The 23,374-nt window shown below is 38.7% G+C and overlaps 1 protein-coding gene across 2 annotated transcripts in view; it reads right to left on the bottom strand.

Moving 5' to 3' along the window:
- The window catches only part of MNS1 (meiosis specific nuclear structural 1), a 174,454-nt gene extending 155,525 nt beyond the window's left edge, over positions 1-18,929 (bottom strand). For both annotated transcript variants that reach the window (XM_027553925.1, XM_027553927.1), the window contains exon 1: positions 17,089-18,929. The gene's annotated coding sequence lies outside the window, so the exon portion shown is untranslated. The remainder of the gene's footprint in view (positions 1-17,088) is intronic.
- Between the last annotated feature and the right edge of the window lie 4,445 nt (positions 18,930-23,374).

Below are 23,374 nucleotides of genomic sequence, written 5' to 3'. Positions count from 1 at the left end.
TCCTCCTTCAACTAGCTGCCTTTCAATTAATAGTCAGTTTGGGAGAAAAACAATATTTAAACTTAACATGTTAGTTTTTCTCCTGTTTAAAATTTTTTATTGTCAAAAATTCAAAAAATGCAAATAAACAAAAAGAGAAAATGATACCATATAATCCCATAAACCATACCTAACCACTGCCAACTGTTTTATCTTTTGTATATATTGACACATCTATATCTATGCTACAAAATCTCCATACAAATTTGTTTTTAAATATCTTTAAAAAGCTGAAAATGTCCTGCCTTATGTTCAACTATCTTTATTGCAAGCTCACTTCTTGTCACAATGATTACAAGAGGGTTCTTCAAGTAATATGATAATGTACACATAGTAGTTGCTTGACTAACATAATCTCATTAATAATCAAACTAGATTAAGGTTAATTGACCTAAAAAATGCTTTTAATTTGTTAAAGGTACAATATCAATGCAGGTTTATAAAATGTAAATTCTGATATTACAAAGCACTGAACAAAAGGTTCCACTCTTGCTATTCATAGTGTTTGTTTTCATAGCATTTATTCCCAAACTGGCTCATATTCATCAGTGACTAATGTAGTAGCAAATTATATTAGTTTAACTATTTTAAGTCTTAACTTATGAATATACTTGGTGGTGGTGGTTTAGTTGCTAAATCGTTTCTGACTCTTTTCAACCTCATGAACTGTAGCCCACCAGGCTTCTCTGTCGATGGGATTCTCCTTGCAAGAATACTGGAGTGGGTGGCCATTTCCTACTCCAGGGGATCTTCCCCACCCAGGGATCGAACCTGGGTTTCCTGCATTGCAGGCAAGTTCTTTACCTCTGAGCCACCAGGGAAGGCCTTGACTGAACATAATATGTGCATTTGTTTCTGAAATCACTGTTCTTCACATTGATTTGTATGTTTATCTTTACGCCAACACATAATAATTACTTAAACTTTGTAGTAGGTTTTGAGATCAAATAGGATAAGTCCTCCAGTTTTGTTCTTTTCAATATGGTTGTTGATAGTTTTGATTTTATTAAGGACGAGTGCTATTCTAGGTGTTTTTCATTTTCATAAAAAATTCTAGGATCTATTTCTCAACCTACTGAGATTTTGATAGGAATTTTATTTACTCTATTGGCTGATTTGGGAAATACTGCCACCTGAACAATATTAACTCTTCCAATTTATTAACTTAGTGTATATCTCCATTTATTTAGGCCTTTAGTTTCTCTCAATAATGACTACAGTTCTCAGTGGATAGGTCTTGTCCTTTTATTAACATTATTTGTAAGTATTTTATTCTTGTGTATACTACTGTGAATGGAAACGTTTTCTTAATTTCATCACTGGATTGCTTATTAATATTGTATCATGTGGCCTCACTTATTTCTAATAAACATTCTGTTTTGTTTTTACTTGATTCTCCAGCAGCAGCAGCAGCCACCAAGGTGGAGGGTAAGGAGATGATTCAGTATTCTTTGGGAGAAAATTCCTCCCTATCGCAGTGGCAGCCATAACAGCTCTAGTTCTATCTTTTTGGTATGTTGAGTTTCAACATTAAAAGGAATCAATTACAAATAATCTATTTTCCCATGCACCTATGGTCAACTAATCTATGACAATGGAGAAAAGACAGCCTCTTCAGTAAGTGATGCTAGGAAAACTGGACAGCCACATGTAAAAGAAAAAATTAGCATACTCCCTAACACCACACACAAAAATAAACTCAAAATGGATTAAAGACCTAACTGTAAGAATGTATACTATTCAACTCTCACAGGAAAACATAGGCAGAACATTCTCTGACATAAATCACAGCAATATCTTTTTTGATCCACATCCTAGGGTAATAAAAATAAAAGCAAAAATAAACAACTGGGAGCCAATTAAACTTAAAAGCTTTTCTACAGCAAAAGAAACCATAAACAAATTGAAAAGACAACCCAACACAGAATGGGAGAAAATATTTGCAAATGAAGAGACTGAAAAGGGATTAGTCACCAAAATATACAAACAGCAAATCCAGCTCAAAATCAGAAAAACAAACCACCTAATCCGAAAATGAGCAGATCTAAATAGACATTTCTCCAAAGAAGACATACAGATAGCCAAAAAGCACATGAAAAGATGTTCAACATCACTAATTATCACAGAAATGCAAATCAAAATTACAATGAGGTATCATCTCACACTGGTTAGACTGGCCATCATCAAAAAGTCTACAAACACAGCAGCATACTGGAAACACAAAAAATTCTACCAACAATAAATGCTGGAGAGGGTATGGAGAAAACGAAATCCTCCTATACTGTTGATGGGAATGTAAACTGGTACAACCATTATGGAAAACAATATGGAGTTTCCTTTAAAAACTAAATATAGAACTAAAATATGATCCAGAAATCCCATTCCTGGACATATATCTGGAGAAAACCATAATGTGAAAAGATGCATGCACCCCAATGTTCATTGCAGCACTGTATACAATAGCCAAGACATGGAAGCAACATATATGTCCATTGACAGAAGAATGGATAAAGAAGCTATGGCACCTATATACAATGGACTATAACTAAGCCATGAAAAAGAATGGAATAATGCCATTTGGAGGAACATGCATGGAGCTTGAGATTATCCTACTAAGTGAAGTCAATCACACAGAGAAAGACAAATATCATATATCACTTACATGTGGAATCTAATAAAAAATGATACAAATGAACTTATTTACTGCCGGAGTCAAGCCCCGGTGGATCCAAGGAAATTCAAAGGAGAGACGGCTTCGGTGATCAGGATAGGATAGCTTTAATTAAATATTAATTAGAGATATAAAGAGTAATAGAATGAGGATAGCTCAGTAGGAAAATTCAGTGGAGAAAAGAGGCTGAAAAACTTGGTTTGCGTGGAAAGCTAGTAAAATTCCAAGGCAAGGAATTTACGTCACCTATGTAGGCCGCAGGTGTCCTCCCATTCTCCCGAAGGAGAGGAGACACTAAGGCCTCCCCGGTCAGATCTTAGAAGCCCAGGCATGATTAGTAGGCTTGATGAGCCTCCACGTTCCAGATGGGGGTTCAGCCAGAAGGTGAGACAAAGAACAACATGGGGAGACCAGTCTTTCAAGGAACTGATCCTATTTTTTATTTTTCCAGGGTCTGTTTTTATACACTGAGATGTTATACAAAAGTCACGCGGGGTCAGCAGTCCTGACTTTTATTAAAGTCAGGTGCTTCATACAAATGTATACAGAGATCTTAGAGGTGTTACATCACCTTCTGGCCAGGAGGCCTGCTGACAATTTATGACCCTCTCCTTGTGACAGCGGTCAGTCAACCAGAACACTTATTTCTCCAGGGGTGATTATTCTTAAAACAGACGCCACCTTCCAAAGGTACCAGATAAAGTTACATTCCTATAGGGTGAGGGTGCAGTGGGTTTTAATTAAGAAAAGAATTTGCTTAGCCTAAGGTCCAATGTGATTAATACCAAAGATTAATACTTACTTCTTCTATATATTCATTAATGTGTATAAGGGCAGGGGATGTGGAGACTTAGCAGTAAACATTGGCTCAACAAATGAAAAACCCTTCACCAATATAATTTCTAATCAGCCCACTATACTATACTAATAGTTTTCTAACTTCTCTAAAGAACCTGTTTTTAGAAGGTTTAAAGCATCTTGTGCCTCTCACGGTTGGGAGGCTGTGAACAATCACATGTGGCCAGACAAGCCTGTCAGGCAGGCTAGAGAACCTTCAGAGGAGTTTGTAGATTGAAACACTCCTGTCAAGCCCAGGAATTATTATTAACTGGAGCTGTAAGTTAACTCCTTCTCTGAAAGAGGTGGTGGGGGACAGCCCCCCGTAAAGTCAGAGGTGTAGGTGAGAGCACAAAGTAGTAAAGTAGGCAGGCTCTGGTTATGGGGGTAGACGCTCGAGAATTTCCAGGGGGACTCCTGAGGCTCGATCCCACCTTTGCATATGTCGAGCCTCCTTCCTCATGACCTTTGCCACAGGCGGAGCTCCTCACGCTGGCTCCCGGCAATTTACAAATTAGAAACAGATCTTAAAATCAAACTTATGGTTACCAAAGGGGAATGTGGAGAGAAGTGATAAATTAGGAGATTGGGATTGACATATATACACTACTATGGATAAAATAGATAACTGAAAAGGACCTACTATATAGCACAGGGAACTGTACTTAATATTCTCTAATAATCTATATGGAAAAGAATCTGAAAAAGAATGGATATATAAAGTGAAATCGCTTTGCTGATAAAGGTATATATAGTGATAGTTATTTTTTTTTCCAGTAGTCATGTACGGATGTGAGAGTTGGACCATACAGAAGGCTGAGTGCCAAAGAATTGACATTTTCCAACTGTGGTTTTGGAGAAGACTCTTGAGAGTCCCCTGGACAGCAAAGAGATCAACCAATCCTAGAGGAAATCAACCCTGAATATTCATTGGAAGTACAGATGTTGAAGCTGAAGCTCCAGTACTTTGGCCACCTGATGTGAAGACCCAACTCATTGGAAAAGACCCTGATGCTGGGAAAGATTGAGGGCAAGAGGATAAGTGGGCAGCAGAGGATGACATGGTTGGATGGTATCACTGTCTCAGTGGACATGAGTTTGACCAAACTCACGGAGATAGTGATGGACAGAGAAGCCTGGCATGCTGCAGTTCATGGGGTCTCAAAGAGTTGGACACAACTTAGTGACTAAACAACAACAACAAAATAAATATATTTTGGAGAATTCCCTCCCTGGTGGCTCAGATGGTAACAAATCTGCCTGGAATATGTATATGGTAGTAGTTTAGTCACTTCTGGAGAAGGGCATGGCAACCCACTCCAGTATTCTTGCCTGGACAATTCCATGGACTGAGGAGCCTTGGTGGGCTACAGTGCGTGAGGTTGCAAAGAGTCAGACATGGCTGAACAACTAAAACTTTCTTCACTTTAATCGCTAAGTTGTGTCTGACTCTTGCAACTCCATAGTATAGGCCACCAGGGTCCTCTGTCCATAGGCTTCCCCAGGCACGGACACTGGAGTGGGTTGCCATGCCCTTCTCTAGGGGATCTTCCTGACCCAGGGATGGAAACTGCATTGCCGGCAGATTCTTTACCGACTGAGCCACTTGGGGCTTCCCTGAATCAGTGAAAACTGATTCACTTTGCTGTACACCTGAAAGTAATACATTATAAGTTAACTATACTCTAATAACAATTTAACAAAAAACAATCTGTTTTACTATCCTTCCATTTTGCAGATGAAGAAACTAACTGACCTCAGATTCACTAAGAAAATTTGCTGTGTAGTTTAAAATGAAGTGAAAAATTACAAAGGTAAAATAAGGTGTGACATAGATGTACAAAAGAAGTAAATGAATCAGTAGAATTAGAGCCAGTCTTGTTCCTAATGAAACATTTTATTCTCTCACTATCAATATTAATTCATGACAGATACAACTCTTCAGCTTTATGCAAATTTCACAGAAGAAAAATATGTAAATTTGTCATTTTTCTTATCTCAAATTGAAGCTGCATTCAAAAAGGTTAAAAGGCTGCATAATTACACTGTTATTAAATGTCACATGCCCTGATATTATGTAGGTTAGGCCAAGTGGCTTTGTAACTCAGGTCTAATTATTTGTGACCTGTATATGGGATGCCCCCAAGGATATTATTACTGAAGTACCAACCCTTCTCCTGACTTCATGGCTGCTAGTGGCAGCAAAGCTGTGAAGCTCAGACATGTCCTTCCAGTTTATTCAGTGGGTATAGTGGTATTTTAGCAATATTCTTGCTTTTCAGTATAATTGTATACTTTTTGAATTTATATCTCCTGTAACATTTTAAAATCCTTTTCATATGCAGAACTCACTTAAGTGTATAATAGCCAATTTGTTATTAACCCATTTTGGCAGAGAGAAGTTAGTGAGAGCTGAATACTAACAAGCAGAGTAACAAAGCCACCAGGACTCTCAATTATTTACAGAGGTAGAATTCATACACAGAAGACTTTTTGACATAGGACACAGGGAGTGAAGGGTCTCATTTTTAAAGGTCATGAGATCCTGAGAGCAAAACTGTTCTGAAAATCCCAAGTAAAATGATGGAAACAGGAAAAAGCATATTTAAAAATATATTTGGAGAAGTCTGCTAAGACTTCTCTTTTAACTGCGAGGGAAAAAAACTAATCCAACTTGTTATAAAGTAATGAGAAGTCATTGAGTTTTTGTCATTTACTTAACTATACTTACATACTATATTCATTAAGTGTTTTCAGTAGTCTAAGAACAGGAATGCTACTTATTATAAAGTAAAGGTCACTATTTTTAAATCTACAACTTTTTTGTTGTTAAGATATCAGAAAGGTATCAGGGAGCAGCTGAAAAGGAGAAATTGGGCCACTGCTGTACAATGAGATACTAGGAATTTTAACATAAGTATTTTCACTTAGAAACAGCTTTGTGATTTAGGCTTTATTTGCCTGCAATATGTATATATATCTATAACTTTTCTTTGTATTTTAAAACAGAAAACTTATGTTCCAAGTGAGCTTTGCTTATAGCTCAGTCAGTAAAGAATCTGCCTGCAATTCAGGGACCTGGGTTTGATTCCTGGGTCAGGAAGATCCCCTGGAGAAGGAAATGGCAACCCACTTCAGTATTCTTGCCTGGAGAATCCCATTAACAGAAGAGCCTGGCAGGCTATAGTCCATGGGGTCACAAGAGTCAGACACAACTTAGCGACTAAACCCCCACCATGTTCCAAGTACCAAAGACATTTTTTGTAAACATATTGCTAACACAGGGAATCACAACATATCATAAATTATAAACACAGCACATTAAGAATATAAATATAAATGATGTATTGTAAATTGATTGAAAAATTTAAAATAACTTCACCAGCATTTTAGAATTTAGAAGCACTTCAGTAGTATTTGGTGGCCTAAGGATCATTTAAAATCTATTATTAAGATTATGTGCAGTCCAGGTTCGATGCACGGTACTGGATGCTTGGGGCTGGTGCACTGGGACGACCCAGAGGGAGGGGAGGGGAGGGAGAAGGGTGGAGGGTTCAGGATGGGGAATGCGGGTATACCTGTGGTGGATTCATTTCGATATTTGGCAAAACTAATACAATATTGTAAAGTTTAAAAATAAAATAAAATTAAAAAAAAAAAAAGATTATGTGCACCAATGCCTTCGTTTTCTTTGGATCAATTTCCCTACAGCAAGTGAAGATATACAAAATGCTTCCCTTGACTCTAAAGCTATGTTCAAAATTTATTTTATGACAGTGACTTTTTCTTATTAATAAGCCTTTTAAAAGTTTCTCCTATCTTCCTGTACCTGCCATGGGAGAGAGGGCCACTGCCAAGTATTATAAATCCTAAATGGTGTGACCTCTGAGAAACAACATTGTCTATGTTGGGGAGATCAGAGGTCTAGGCCTTGGGGGCCAAATCTTGGCTCTGTCCCTTATTAACGTGTGAGCCTGGAGAATTTATTTAATCTCCCTTTAAGTTAGTTTCATTAGCTTCATTGGGATAACTACAGCAAGCTCATGGGATTGTTATGAGGATTGTTATGGCTGCTTATAAACATAAGACCAGATTCTTATTAGGCACTAAATATGGCTTCCCTATAGGAAAAGGAGTATGTCAAGGCTGTATATTGTTACCCTGCTTATTTAACTTATATGCAGAGTACATCATGAGAAACTCTGGACTGGAAGAAGCACAAGCTGGAATCAAGATTGCCAGGAGAAATATCAATAACCTCAGACATGCAGATGACATCACCCTTATGGCAGAAAGTGAAGAGGAACTAAAAAGCCTCTTGATGAAAGTGAAAGTGGAGAGTGAAAAGGTTGGCTTAAACTCAACATTCAGAAAACTAAGATCATAGCATCTGGTCCCATCACTTCATGGGAAATAGATGGGGAAACAGTGGAAACAGTGTCAGACTTTTTGGGCGGGGGGCTCCAAAATCACTGCAGATGATGATTGCAGGCATGAAATTAAAAGACACTCCTTGGAAGAAAAGTTATAACCATCCTAGATAGCATATTGAAAAGCAGAGACATTATTTTGCCAACAAAGGTCCATCTAGTCAAGGCTATGGTTTTTCCAGTGGTCATGTATGGATGTGAGAGTTGGACTGTGAAGAAAGCTGAGCACTGAAGAATTGATGCTTTTGAACTGTGGTGTTGGAGAAGACTCTTGAGAGTCCCTTGGACTGCAAGGAGATCCAACCAGTCCATTCTGAAGGAGATCAGCCCTGGGATTTCTTTGGAAGGAATGATGCTAAAGCTGAAACTCCAATACTTTGACTACCTCATGGGAAGAGTTGACTCATTGGAAAAGACTCTGATGCTGGGAGGGATTGGGGGCAGGAGGAGAAGGGGACGACAGAGGATGAGATGGCTGGATGGCATCACTGACTCGATGGACGTGAGTCTGAGTGAACTTCAGGAGTTGGTGATGGACAGGGAGGCCTGGCATGCTGCAATTCATGGGGTCACAAAGAGTCGGACACGACTGAGTGACTGAAGTGAACTGAACTGATAGGTAGTATTTTATTCCCTTAATCTTTGTAGTCATATGTAATAATATTTTTAAGTTGATAATATTTGAATCTTGTCCTGAGAAACGAATGTGCATCTATCTTCTATCTGTATCTCATCCTGAGAAAGATAAGTAATTGCTCAGCTTAGTACTGTAATAAACCAAATGCTAAGTATCACTATTTCAGATAGACTATTTAATACCTGTGTCATATTTATATTAGGTGAAAATAACTCCAAGTAAAAAACATAATTACATAGGATACTAAGAAAATTTAATCTTTTAGCATCAGTGAAATGAACTTAACAGTATTATATTTAGCTACCCTATTTAAAACCCTCTAACATAACAAAATCTTTTTGTAGTTTTATGGCATCCTCCAAGGAATGATTGGTAATTATTTTCTGATTGCACTGCAGATCTAGTTCATTAGGACTGAGGTAGAATGAGTTTGTACATTTTGAGTAGAATGAGCTTGCACATTTTGAATTAGACTACAGAAGGGTACAAGTAGTAAATGAACCTTGGTACCATTTCCAGACTGGCATGTGAAAACCCAAAAGACACCCTTTGTCCATAGTCATTTCTTCAAATATTGAAGAGTTGATAATGCTTCTGTTCTAAATGAATATGTTAAAATTGGAAGGCTGGAGAACAAATCTTTTTTAGTCACAAGGTCAGTAAACAAAAATCACCATTTGTCTACAAATCCAGCAGATTAGGAGTTTTCCATGACCTCCCCAGCCTGCTTACTAATGGGGTCATTATCACAACAATTTCCTCAAGTCCTCTTCATTTTCTGTGTCATAATATTGTAGTTGAGTTCTTTGTATAAAACATATAGCTAGATGGTATTTTGAAATCCTATTTAATAATCTTTGTATTTCAAAAGACCAGTTTAATCCATTTTCATTTATCATGATCACTCACATATTTGGTTTAATTCCTACCATATTGTATTATATTTTCTTGTTCCTGGGCTTTTTATTTGTTCCCTCTCTGACTTTGCCTATTTTATTTTATTTATTTATTTTTGATTGACTGAAATTTCTTTACTCACATTTCCCCTCTAGGGATTTAAGGGATTCTGATTGTACTTGACTGAAAATCTAAAATTAGTCAATGTTTCTTCCTCCTTAGAATGTAAGGACTCTGATTACAAGCCTTACTATCCATGTTAATTTGGGTTGTTTCTCAAGTTTCACTGTATTGTTTTCCAAGCTCCATAATAAGGATGCTTCCTTTTCTTTTGTATATAGTCAACTATTAATTTATATATTGTTTTGCTCATATTATTCTTACAAGCCCACACTTTACTCTGGTTTTAGTTTCCTAAAGTATTTACTTTTATAAAATTTTCTTCAAGGATCTGAGTGCAGTAAACTTATTCTTTGGTTGTTTGAAAGGGATTTTCTTTTTTCTTTATTCTTGAAGATAATTCATCTGGGTAAGAGTTATAGACTGACAGTTACTTTTTCTCAATATGTTGAAATTATTATTCTATCATCTTATGACCATCAATATAACAAGTCTTCAGTCAGTCAGTTGAATTTTTTTCCACTATAAATACACTGTCTTTTCTTGTTCAGTTCAGTTCAGTTCAATCACTCAGTCGTGTCTAATTCTTTGTGACCCCATGGACTACAACATGCCAGGCTTCCCTGTCCATCACCAACTCCCAAAGCTTGGTCAAACTCATGTCCATTGAGTCGGTGATGCCATCAAACCATCTCATCCTCCGTTGTACTCTTCTCCTCCCGCCTTCAATCTTTCCCAGCATCAGGGGTCTTTTCCAGTGAGTCAGTTTTCCACCTAAGGTGGCCAAAGTATTGGAGCTTCAGCTTCAGCATCAGTCTTTACAATGAATATTCAGGACTGATTTCCTTTAGGATTCACTGGCTTGATCTCCTTGCTGTCCAAGCAACTCTCAAAAGTCTTCTCTAACACTATAGTTCAAAAGTATCAATTCTTCAGCAGTCAGCCTTCTTTATGGTCCAAATCTCACATCCATACATAACTACTGGAAAACCATAGTTTTGACTATTCAGACCCTTGTCAGCAAAGTAATATCTCTGCTTTTTAATATGCTGTCTAGGCTGGCCATAGCTTTTCTTCCAAGGACCAAGTATCTTTTAATTTCATGGCTGCAGTCACCATCTACAGTGATTTTGAAGCCCAAGAAAATAAGTCTGTCACTGTTTCCTCATCTATTTGCCATGAAGTGATGGGACCAGATGCCATGATCTTAGTTTTTTGAATGTTGAGTTTTAAGCCAGCTCTTTCACTCTACTCCTTCATTTTCATCAAGAGGCTCTTTAGTTCCTCTTCGTTTTCTTTCATAAGGATGATGTCATCTGCATATCTAAGGTCACTGATATTTCTCCCTACAATCTTGATTTCAGCTTTTGCTTCATCCAGTCCAGCATTTCACATGATATACTCTGCATGTAAGTTAAATAAGCAAGGTGACAATATACAGCCTAAGTACTCCTTTCCCAATTTGGAACCAGTCAGTTGTTCCAAGTCTGCTTCTAACTGTTGTTTCTTGATCTGCATACAGATTTCTCAAGAGGCAGGCAAGGTGGTCTGGTATTCCCATCTCTTGAAGAATTTTCCACATTTTTTGTGATCTACACAGTCAAAGGCTTTAGTGGAATCAATGAAGCAGTAGTAGATGCTTTTCTAATGGCATTTTCTTGCCTTTTCTATGATCCAACGGATATTGGCAATTTGATCTCTGGTTCCTCTGCCTTTTCCAAATCCAGCTTGTATATCTGGAAGATCTCAGTTCATGTACTGCTGAAGCCTGGCTTGGAGAATTTTTAGCATTACTTTGCTAGCAAGTGAGATGAGTGCAATTGTGCTGTAGTCTGAGCATTCTTTTGCCCTTCTTTGGGATTGGAATGAAAACTGACCTTTTCCAGTCCTGTGGCCAGTGCTGAGTTTTCCAAATTTGCTGGCATATTGAAGGCAGCACTTTAACAGCATCATCTTTTAGGACTTGAGATTGATCAGCTGGAATTCCATCACCTCCACTAACTTTGTTTGTAGTGATGCTTCCTAAGGTCCACTTGACTTTGAAAACTCCAGGATATCCAGCTCTAGGTGAGTGAACACACCATCATGACTATCTGGGTCATTAAGATATTTTTTTGTTTAGTTCATCTGTGTATTCTTGCTCTCTCTGTGAAGTCGCTCAGTCATGTCCAACCCTTGGCAAACCCATGGACCGTAGCCTACCAGGCTCCTCAGTCCATGGAATTTTCCAGGCAAGAGTACTGGAGTGGGTTGTCATTTCCTTCTTTAGGATATATTATAATATATAATAATAATTATATAATGTATTATTGCTACCTCTTCTTAATATCTTCTGCTTCTATTAGGTCTATACTGTTTGTGTCCTTTATTGTGCCCATCTTTGCATGAAATGTACCCCTGGTATCTCTAATTTTCTTGAAGAGCTCTCTAGTGTTTCCCATTCTATTGTTTTCCTCTACTTTGCATTGATCACTTAGGAAGGCTTTCTTAGCTCTCCTTGCTATTCTTTCGAACTCAGCATTCAGATGGGTATGTCTTTCCTTTTCTCCTTCACCTTTGCTTCTCTTCTTTTCTCAGCTATTTGTAAGGCCTTGTTAAGCAACCATTTTGCCTTTTCTCATTTCTTTTTCTTGGGGATGGTTTTGATCACCACCTCCTGTACAATGTTACAAATCTCCATCCATAGTTCTTCTGGCACTCTATCAGATTTAATCCCTCGAATTTACTTGTCACTTCCACTGTATAATCGTAAGGGATTTGATTTAGGTCATACCTGAATAATCCAGTGGTTTTCTCTACTTTCTTCAATTTATGTCTGAATTTGGCAATGAGTTCACGATCTGAGCCACAGTCTGCTCCCAGTTTTGTTTCTGCTGACTGTATAGAGCTTCTCCATCTTTGACTGAAAAGAATATAATCAATCTGATTTTGGTATTGACCATCTGGTGATGCCCACTTGTAGACTTGTTTCTTGTGTTGTTAGAAGATGGTGTTTGTTATGACCAGTGCGTTTTCATGACAAAACTCGGTTAGCCTTTGCCCTGCTTCATTTTGTACTCCAAGGTCAAACTTGCCTGTTACTCCAGGTATCTCTTGACTTCCTACTTTTTCATTCCAGTCCTCTATAATGAAAAGGACATCTTTCCTTTGGTGTTAGTTCTAAGTCTTGTAGGTCTTCATAGAACCATTCAACTTCAACTTCTTCAGCATTAGTGGTTGGGGCATAGAGTTGGATTGCTGTGATATTGAATGGTTTGCCTTGGAAACAAACCAAGATCATTCTGTCATTCTTGAGACTGCACCCAAAACTGCATTTCAGACTCTTTAATTGACTTTCATTGACTCCACTTCTTCTACGGCATTTTTGTCCACAGTAGTGGATATGATGCTCATTTGAATTAAATTCTCCCATTCCAGTCCATTTTAGTTTACTGATTTCTAAAATGTCAATGTTTACTCTTGCCATCTCCTATTTGATCATGTCCAGTTTATCTTGGGAGAAGGAAATGGCAACCCACTGCAGTACTTTTGCCTCAACAATCCCATGGATGGAGGAGTCTGGTGGGCTGCAGTCCATGGGGTTGCTGAGAGTTGGACACAACTGAGCGACTTCACTTTCACTTTTCTCTTTCATGCATTGGAGAAGGAAATGGCAACCCACTCCAGTGTTCTTGCCTGGAGAATACCAGGGATGGGGGAGACTGGTGGGCTGCCATCTATGTGGTCACACAGAGTCGGACATGACTGAAGCGACTTAGCAGCAGCAGTTTACCTTGATTCATGAACCTAACAGAAGCAGAAGATATTAAGAAGAGGTGGCAAGAATAAACAGAGGAACTGTACAAAAGGGATCTTCATGACTCAGATGATTAGGACGGTGTGATCACTCACCTAGAGTCAGACATCCTGGAATGTGAAGTCAAGTGGGCCTTAGGAAGTATCACTATGAACAAAGCTAGTGGAGGTGATGGAATTCCAGTTGAGCTATTCCAAGTCGTGAAAGATGATGCTGAAAGTGCTGCACTCAATATGTCAGCAAATTTAGAAAACTCAGCAGTGGCCACAGGACTGGAAAAGGTCACTTTTCATTCCAATCCTAAAGAAAGGCAATGCCAAAGAATGTTCAAACTACCACACAATTGCACTCATCTCACACACTAGCAAAGTAATGCTCAAAATTCTCCAAGCCAGGCTTCAACAGTATGTGAACCGTGAACTTCCAGATGTTTAAGCTGAATTTAGAAAAGGCAGAGGAACCAGAGATCAAATTGCCAATATCTGTTGGATCATCAAAAAAGCAAGAGAGTTTCAGAAAAACATCTACTTCTGCTTTATTGACTATGCCAAAGCCTTTGACTGTGTGGATCACAATAAACTGTGGAAAATTCTGAAAGAGATGGGAATACCAGACCACCTGATCTGCCTCTTGAGAAACCAATATGCAGGTCAGGAAGCAACAGTTAGAACTGGGCATGGAACAACAGACTAGTTCCAAATAGGAAAAGGAGTACGTCAAGGCTATACATTGTCACCCTGCTTATTTAACTTATATGCAGAGTACATCATGAGAAACGCTAGGCTGGAGGAAGCAAAAGCTGGAATCAAGTTTGTCAGGAGAAATATCAATAACCTCAGATATGCAGATGACACTACCCTTATGGCAGAAGAACTAAAGAACACCCTTATGAAGAACTAAAGAGCCTCTTGATGAAAGTGAGAGAGGAGAGTGAAAAAGTTGGCTTAAAGCTCAGCATTCAGAAAAGCAAGATCATGGCATCTGGTCCCATCACTTCATGGCAAATAGATGGGGAAACAGTGGAAACAGTGGCAGATCTTATTTTGGGGGCTCCAAAATCACTGCAGATGGTGACTGCAGCCATGAAATTGAGACACTTACTCCTTGGAAGGAAAGTTATGACCAACTTAGATAGCATATTAAAAAGCAGAGACATTATTTTGCCAACAAAAGTCCACCTGGTCAAGGCTATTGTTTTTCCAGTAGTCATGTATGGATGTGAGAGTTGGACTATAAAGAAAGCTGAGTGCTGAAGAACTGATGCTTTTGAACTGTAGTGTTGGAGAAGACTCTTGAGAGTCCCTTGGACTGCAAGGAAATCCAACCAGTCTATCCTAAAGGAAATCAATCCTGAATATTCATTGGAAGGACTGATGTTGAAGCTGAAACTCCGATACTTTGGCCACCTGATGCAAAAAGCTGACTCATTTGAAAAGACCCTGATTCTGGGAAAGATTGAAGGTGGGAGGAGAAGGAGATGACAGAGGATGAGATGGTTGGATGGCATCACCAACTCAATAGACATGAGTTTGAGTAAACTCTGTGAGTAGGTGATGGACAGGGAGGCCTGACGTGTTGTAGTCCATGGGGTCGCAGAGTCAGACACAACTGAGCGACTGAACTGAACTGAACTGAACATTCTCCTGTCAATGGTTGTTCAGCGATTAGTTGCTATTTTGGAGTTCTCATAGGAGAATATGAGTGCATGTCCTTCTGCTCCCTCATCTTGCAGTTTCTCTCTGTGGTTTCATTTTTGGTATATTCTAAATTTTTCCATCTGTCTTTTGTATTCTCTACTTCTGCATTTCATTTGAATTACAGAAAAGGGAACTTGGTGTACCTTCAGTTTGAAGACTCATGTCTTTTCTTTTGGTGTGTGTGTGTTTTTACTTCAATTCTAGAAAATTTGCAGACGTTTTCTCCTCAAACATTGATGCATCTGTTTTCTTTCCTTGTGGAGCTGTTTTGAGATATGTTCAACCTGCTAATTATACGTTTCATGTCTTATAACCTGTCTTTTTTGTGCATTCTATATTTTTAATCTGTGTTTTCATAATATCCAGAGATTTATTTTTAGGTCACTAGTTCTCTTTTCACTATTCAAACAATTTCTGTGTTTTAAATTCCTATGACTGTAATGACTATATTCATTAATAAAGATATACTTGGTTCTTTTAAATATTTGCCTCTTTTTCACAGTGGTTTGTACATCAATGTGATTTTTACTACTCCTTTCCTCTTTTTGATCATTAAAACAAATTTGTAGACTTTATAAAACTGCTCTGTTACCTCAAGTTCTTAGCCTGTTAATTCTCTAGTTTATTGTGTCTGGTAACATGAAAAGGTTTCCATGAAGCAATTTTACAGTTTCTTTTCTTCCCTGCTGGGTGTCCCAGATTGTAATAGTTATGGATAATTTTAAATTAAGGTCTTACACTATATTGTTGTTATTTAGTCCCTAAGCCATGTCCTACTCTTTGGTGACCCCCATGGACTGTAGCCTTGGCTTCCCCTGTGTGTCTCAGCATTAAAGAGTTCACCTGCAATGCAGGAAACACCAGAGACACGAGTTTGATGCCTGGGTGGGGACAATCCCCTGGAAAAGGAAATGGCAACGCATTCCAGTATTCTTGCTGGAAAAATCCCATGAACAGAGGAGCCTGGTGGGCTACAGTCCATGGGGTCGTGAAGAATCAGAGAGGACTGAGCACACAGGAGCAGGAATATGGACAGTCACCCACCAGGCTCCTCTGTCCATGGGATTTCCCAGGCAAGAATAATGGTGTGGGTTGCCACTTCCTTCTCCAGGGGATCTTCCCAACCCAGTAATCAAAACCATGTCTCATGTGTCTCCTGCATTGGCAAGTGGATTCTTTAACCACTGAGCCACCTATGGGATATTATAAATTCAATCCTCTATACTACCCCTCAATGAGACCACTGGTGGGAATGGTGTTAAGATCTCAATTTCTTAAAATTTGAAGCATATCCAAGTCATAAAACTAGGCAAGTGACTAGCTACTTTGCATCCTCCCAAAATTTCATGAATGAAGTTTTTCTAGTTTCCTTTTCATAGAAATATAAACTATGATCCCCTTTGTGTTATCCTACATTTTTTCAGAGTGCTTAGTTCCAGTTCCTTTTGAATTCAAGGCTGTATCCTAAAGTTAGCCAAGCCACTGTAAAAACATTAAAACCCCAATTCCTAATTTAAGTGTCAACAGAAGTTCCCCTTCTGGGGAACTAGAAGATTAATCAATCTTCCTATTGAAGACAACTTTAAAAGTGCTACAATAAAAAAATTAGATTCTTAAAAGCATCTAAAAATATACAAGATATTGAAGAAATACTAGATATAGATTGAGAAGAGAGGATAAGAATTCAGAGATTTACATTTGCTCAGGGAACATTAGCTGATTCAGAATAGGTAGCTGAGAAAGATTTCCATCTCTACCTTTTGTTTTATTCAGGCCTTTGGTGGATTGGATGAGGATCACCCATATTGGGGAGGACAACCCACTTTACTCAATCTATCCATAAAATGTTAATCTTGTCTAGAAACATCCTCACAGACACACCAAGAAATATGTTTATCCAAATATCTGGGGATCACAGCCCAGTCAAGATGACACATATAATTAACTTACAATTTGGTTCCTACCTGTAACCAATGTTGAGAAGCACTGCTCTGGATACTGCAAAGAATGAAGTTTGAAGTATCTTTCTTTCTTCAAGTATTAGTAGCTAACAGTCATCTCAATGGTCAAGTGCTTCTCACAATAAGTGAAAACACAAGTTTAGAGAGTGGTCAGTTAAATAGGTCAGCTTGGGATAGAGAAATTGGAGGAAGTGATATTCTAACAAACGCTTGCCTTATGTAGATTTAGAAACATATTGACTCTTTTCCAAATCCCCACATAAAAGAAGCAAATTCTAAACACAGGAGTTTGATCTCTTTAAGCAACGAACTACTTCAAAATTCTAATGCAGGTTTGTTGCATTGAACAAGAAAGACGGCTTTAATTTTCTTGCATAATTTGAAAACTTGCCATTCAATTACTAAATATTTAAAAACTTTTCAGTATGTTCCCTCTTGTATTCTTATAAACCTTTTATGAGTTGGGAAAAAAAAATCAGTGTAGCATTCATGAATAAGTAAGCACAAAGAGTGCCTTGGTGCAAATTCAATGATCATCACTATTTTGTTTTGTCATTTGGCAGCAAGAATAGACTTAACATCTAAACATAATCAGCACTGAATTTGTGATGTTTTATCCTACAGCTCGAAATTTCAAAATACAGAATTTGAATCTGTTTATCCTCTCATAGTATAGTTAGGCACTAGAAGCAACTGTAGAGTGTGAATCCTATTTCCTGTTGGCAAAGTGTGGATCAGTTCTCCACTTGGTAAAGCATCTTTGTCACAGCAACTGGAAAAATATGCATGAAGAAATTAGTAAATCTAGTGATACATTCTTATCTTAATCAAAAGTCAATTTCTGACAATATTCTGGTTAAAATTAAGCTAAGCTCAGGGCTAACCACCCCTGGAAGGTCAGAAAACAACCTCTGAACAGACTTAGACCACCTGAATTCTAAATTCAATTTTCTTATTCTGTTCGAGTTAACTTTGGGAATGTTATTGAAGCTTTCCAAGTCTCTTTTTATTAATTTATACAACAGAAAATGGCAATATATACCTCATAGAGTTTTCACAAATATTAAATGATACAACCTTTTTAAAATCAACAGTACCGCGTTAGAGATATACTCAATGGATGCTCATTCCCTCCATCTCTCTTCCAGTTTTCTACCACTTTTCCTCTTCCCCAGATAGAATGTACTTTGGACTTCACTTGTCTAAATCTGTAAGTTGGATAATGCTATGTAATAGTATGAGGCTGAGGTTGACCTAAAACGGGAGAAAGAAAATAATCCATGTCCAGTTCCAATACTGGATACAAAATAAACTGAGAGGTACAGTGAGTCCAGGTAAACTGAAAGCTCTTGAGAATCACAATAATGTGAGCATACCAAGATGTCAGTTGTTTGAATTGAGTTATTGCTGTATTTCTCAATCTTAGAGACACTGGAAAAGTGAGAAAGATTTCCTTGATAAATTATTGAAGCTAATTTGCAAATATTCTTAGAGGCTGGAGTCCAACCCCATGAGTTTGATTAAATTTGACTGTTATAACTGTTCCCCATAGCTTTCTATTGCCATCAGGTTTTCCTGATTTCACCCTATCCTTCCCACATTGGTATTTGAATATTATCTCCTTCCAAAAAGTCAAAAAACAAATATCTATACAACACTTTAAATTTACAATTTTGCTGAACTCCCAAAATTCCATTAACATTGTAGAAAATGGGTAAAATGACGACAAATGGGTATGGCTCTTCCTCACCAAAACCCCATCCTACCTCTCAAAAGTCACCTATTGTACAGAGTTTTTAAAATTATGGTAATGTATACATTACAGGACTTCCCTGTAGTTCAACCGGTAAAGAATCTCCCTGCAATGCAGGAAACCAGGATTCAATCCCCAGGTCAGGAAGATCCTCTGGAGAAGGGAATGGCAGTCCACTCCAGTATTCTTGCATGGAGAATTCCATGGACAGAGAAGACCTGTGGGGTCACAAAGAGTTGGACATGACTGAGTGACTAAAACAAGACATACATTAAGAGGGCTTCCCAGGTGACGTTAGTGGTAAAGAACCTGCCTGCCAGTGCAGGAGATGTAAAGAGATGAGGGTTCGATCTCTGGGTCAAGAAGATCCCCTGGAGGAAGGCATGACAACACATTCCAGTATTCTTGCCCAGAGAATCCCATGGACAAAGGAGTCTGGTGGGCTATAGTCCACGCAGTCTCAAAGAGTCAGATACTACTGAAGCAACTTAGCATGCATGCACACATACATTACAAAATTTACCATCTTTAAGCATATGTAGTCCAGTAGTGTTATATATGTTCACTCTATTGAGTAATCAATCTCCAAAATACTTTTCATCTTGCAAAATTGAAACTCTATACCCAGTAAATGATAACTCCTCATTATCCCTTCCCTCTACTCTCTGGCAACAGCCATTCTACTTTCAATTTGTTTATTTTGACTACTCTAAGTACCTTGTGTTTGTGTTCAGTCACTTCAGTCATGTCCAGCTCCTTGTGACCCCAGGGACTGTAGTCCTCCAGGCTCCTCTGTCCATAGGATTCTCCAGGCAAGAATACTGAAGAGGGTTGCCATGCCCTCCACTAGGGACCCATGCCATCCCAGGGACCCAACCCAAGTCTCTTGCATTGGAGGCATATTCTTTACCGTGAGCTGCCAGGGAAGCCCCATTCTAAGTATCTTATATAGGTGGAATCATATAATGTTTGTCTTTTTGTAATCACTTTATTTCTCTTACCATAATGTCCTCAAGGTTCATCCATGATGTAGCATGTGCCAGAGCTTCATTCTTTTTTAGAGTAATATTCCACTGAATGTGTATATCAGTGGACACTTGGGTTGCTTCCACCGTTTGGGTATTGTAAACAATGCTGTTATGAACTTGGGAATACATCTATCTCTTCAAGATCCTGCCTTTAAATATTTTGGGTATAGATCCAGATGTAGAATTGCAGGATCATATGGCAATTCTCTGATTTTCGTGAAGTTCCTTTGGTATCTCTGATTTTCTTGAAGAGATCCCTAGACTAGGGATCTCTTCAAGAAAATCAGAGATACCAAAGGAACTTTTCATGCAAAGATGGGCTCGATAAAGGACAGAAATGGTATGGACCTAACAGAAGCAGAAGATATTAAGAAGAGGTGGCAAGAATACACAGAAGAACTGTACAAAAAAGATCTTCATGACCCAGATAATCACGATGGTGTGATCACTCACCTAGAGCCAGACATCCTGGAATATGAAGTCAAGTAGGCCTTAGAAAGCATCACTACGAACAAAGCTAGTGGGGGTGATGGAATTCCAGTTGAGCTATTCCAAGTCGTGAAAGATGATGCTGTGAAAGTGCTGTAGTCAATATGCCAGCAAATTTGGAAAACTCAGCAGTGGCCACAGGACTGGAAAAGGTCAGTTTTCATTCCAATCCCAAAGAAAGGCAATGCCAAAGAATGCTCAAACTACCGCACAATTGCACTCATCTCACACACTAGCAAAGTAATGCTCAAAATTCTCCAAGCCAGGCTTCAACAGTATGTGAACCGTGAACTTCCTGATGTTCAAGCTGGTTTTAGAAAAGGCAGAGGAACCAGAGATCAAATTGCCAACATCCGCTGGATCATGGAAAAAGCAAGAGAGTTCCAGAAAAGCATCTATTTCTGCTTTATTGACTATGCCAAAGCCTTTGACTGTGTGGATCACAATAAACTGTGGAAAATTCTGAAAGAGATGGGAATCCCAGACCACCTGATCTGCCTCTTGAGAAATTTGTATGCAGGTCAGGAAGCAACAGTTAGAACTGGACATGGAACAACAGACTGGTTCCGAATAGGAAAAGGAGTTCATGAAGGCTGTATATTGTCACCCTGTTTATTTAACTTATATGGAGAGCACATCATGAGAAACGCTGGACTGGAAGAAACACAAGCTGGAATCAAGATTGCTGGGAGAAATATCAATAACCTCAGATATGCAGATGACACCACCCTTATGGCAGAAAGTGAAGAGGAACTCAAAAGCCTCTTGATGAAAGTGAAAGTGGAAAGTGAAAAAGTTGGCTTAAAGCTCAAAATTCAGAAAAGTAAGATCATGGCATCTGGTCCCATCACTTCATGGGAAATAGATGGGGAAACAGTGGAAACAGTGTCAGACTTTATTTTTCTGGGCTCCAAAATCACTACAGATGGTGACTGCAGCCGTGAAATTAAAAGACACTTATTCCTTGGAAGGAAAGTTATGACCAACCTAGATAGCATATTCAAAAGCAGAGACATTACTTTTGCCAACAAAGGTTCATCTAGTCAAGGCTATGGTTTTTCCAGTGGTCATGTATGGATGTGAGAGTTGGACTGTGAAGAAGGCTGAGCACCGAAGAATTGATGCTTTTGAACTGTGGTGTTGGAGAAGACTCTTGAGAGTCCCTTGGACTGCAAGGAGATCCAACCAGTCCATTCTGAAGGAGAGCAGCCCTGGGATTTCTTTGGAAGGAATGATGCTAAAGCTGAAACTCCAGTACTTTGGCCACCTCATGTGAAGAGTTGACTCATTGGAAAAGACTCTGATGCTGGGAGGGATTGGGGGCAGGAGGAGAAGGGGACGACAGAGGATGAGATGGCTGGATGGCATCACTGACTCGATGGACATGAGTCTCAGTGAACTCCAGGAGTTGGTGATAGACAGGGAGGCCTGGCATGCTGCAATTCATGGGGTCGCAAAGAGTCAGACACGACTGAGCGACTGATCTGATCTGATCTGACGGCAATTCTATTTTTAATTTTTTAAGGAAGCACTATTTCTCATAGTGGTTGTACCATTTTATATTCCCACCAAGAGTCCACAAGTGCTCCAATTTCTCCACAACTTTGTCAACACTTGCTATGTTCTGTTTTTTGGGCAGCAGATATCCCAATGGATTTCAGGTGCTATCCTATTGTGAGTTTGAGTTGTTGTTGTTCAGTCGCTAAGTCATGTCCGACTCTTTGCTATCCCATGGACTGCGGCATGCCAGGCTTCCTTGTTTTTCACTATCTCCTGGAGTTTGCTCAGATTCATGTCCATTGAGTTGGTGATCCTTTATAACCATCTCATCCTCTGCTGCCCCCTTATCCTTTTGCTTTCAATCTTTCCCAGCATCAGGATCTTTTCCAATGAGTCAGCTCTTTGCACCAGATGAGCAAAGTATTGGAGTTTCAGCATCAGTACTTCCAATGAATATTCTGGGATTATTTTCTTTAGAATTGACTAGTTGGATCTCCTTGCAGACTAAGGGACTCTCAAGAGTCTTCATTAGCACCACAATTCCAAAGCATAAATTCTTTGGTGCTCAACCTTCCTTATGGTCCAACTCTCACATGTATACATGACTACTGGAAAAACCATAGCTTTAACTATACAGATCTTGGTCAGCAAAGTGATATCTTTGCTTTTTAATATGCTATCTAGGTTTGTCATACCTTTCCTTCCAAGGAGCAAGCATCTTTTAATTTCATGGCTGCTGTTACCATGAGCAGTGATTTTGGACACCAAGAAAATAAAATCTGTCACTGCTTCCACTTTCCCCCCTTCTATTTGCCATGAAGTGATGGGACCAGATGCCATGATTCTTTTTTTTTTTAATGCTGAGTTTTAAGCCAGCATTTTAGTGATGTGGAGCATCTTTTTATGTGCTTCTTGATAATTTAGTATCGTCTTTGGAGAAATGTCTATTCTTTTGTCCATTTTTAAGTGGGTTGTTTTTTGTTGTTGAGTTGTAAAAGTTCTTTTTATTTTTTATTGAAGGATAATTGCTTTACAGAAATTTATTGTTTCCTATCAAACCTCAATATGAATCAGCCACAGGCATATATATATTCCCTCCCTTTTAAAGCTCAGTCCCATCTCCCTCCCCACCCCACCCCTCTAGGTTGAAAAAGAGCCCCTGTTTGAGTTTCCTGAGGCATACAGCAAATTCCTGTTGGCTATCTATTTTACATATGGTAATGTAAGCTTAGTCCTTGGAAGGAAAGTTATGACCAACCTAGATAGCATATTGAAAAGCAGAGACATTACTTTGCCAACAAAGGTCTGTTTAGTCAAGGCTATGGTTTTCCCAGTGGTCATGTATGGATGTGAGAGTTGGACTGTGAAGAAGGCTGAGCGCCGAAGAATTGATGCTTTTGAACTGTGGTGTTGGAGAAGACTCCTGGGAGACCCTTGGACTGAAAGGAGATCCAACCAGTCCATTCTAAAGGAGATCAGTCCTGGGTGTTCATTGGAAGGACTGATGCTAAAGCTGAAA

The sequence above is a fragment of the Bos indicus x Bos taurus genome, chromosome 10, assembly GCF_003369695.1.
Source record: "Bos indicus x Bos taurus breed Angus x Brahman F1 hybrid chromosome 10, Bos_hybrid_MaternalHap_v2.0, whole genome shotgun sequence".
Lineage (NCBI taxonomy): Eukaryota > Metazoa > Chordata > Mammalia > Artiodactyla > Bovidae > Bos > Bos indicus x Bos taurus.
This window is presented reverse-complemented; position numbering and strand designations above follow the sequence as displayed.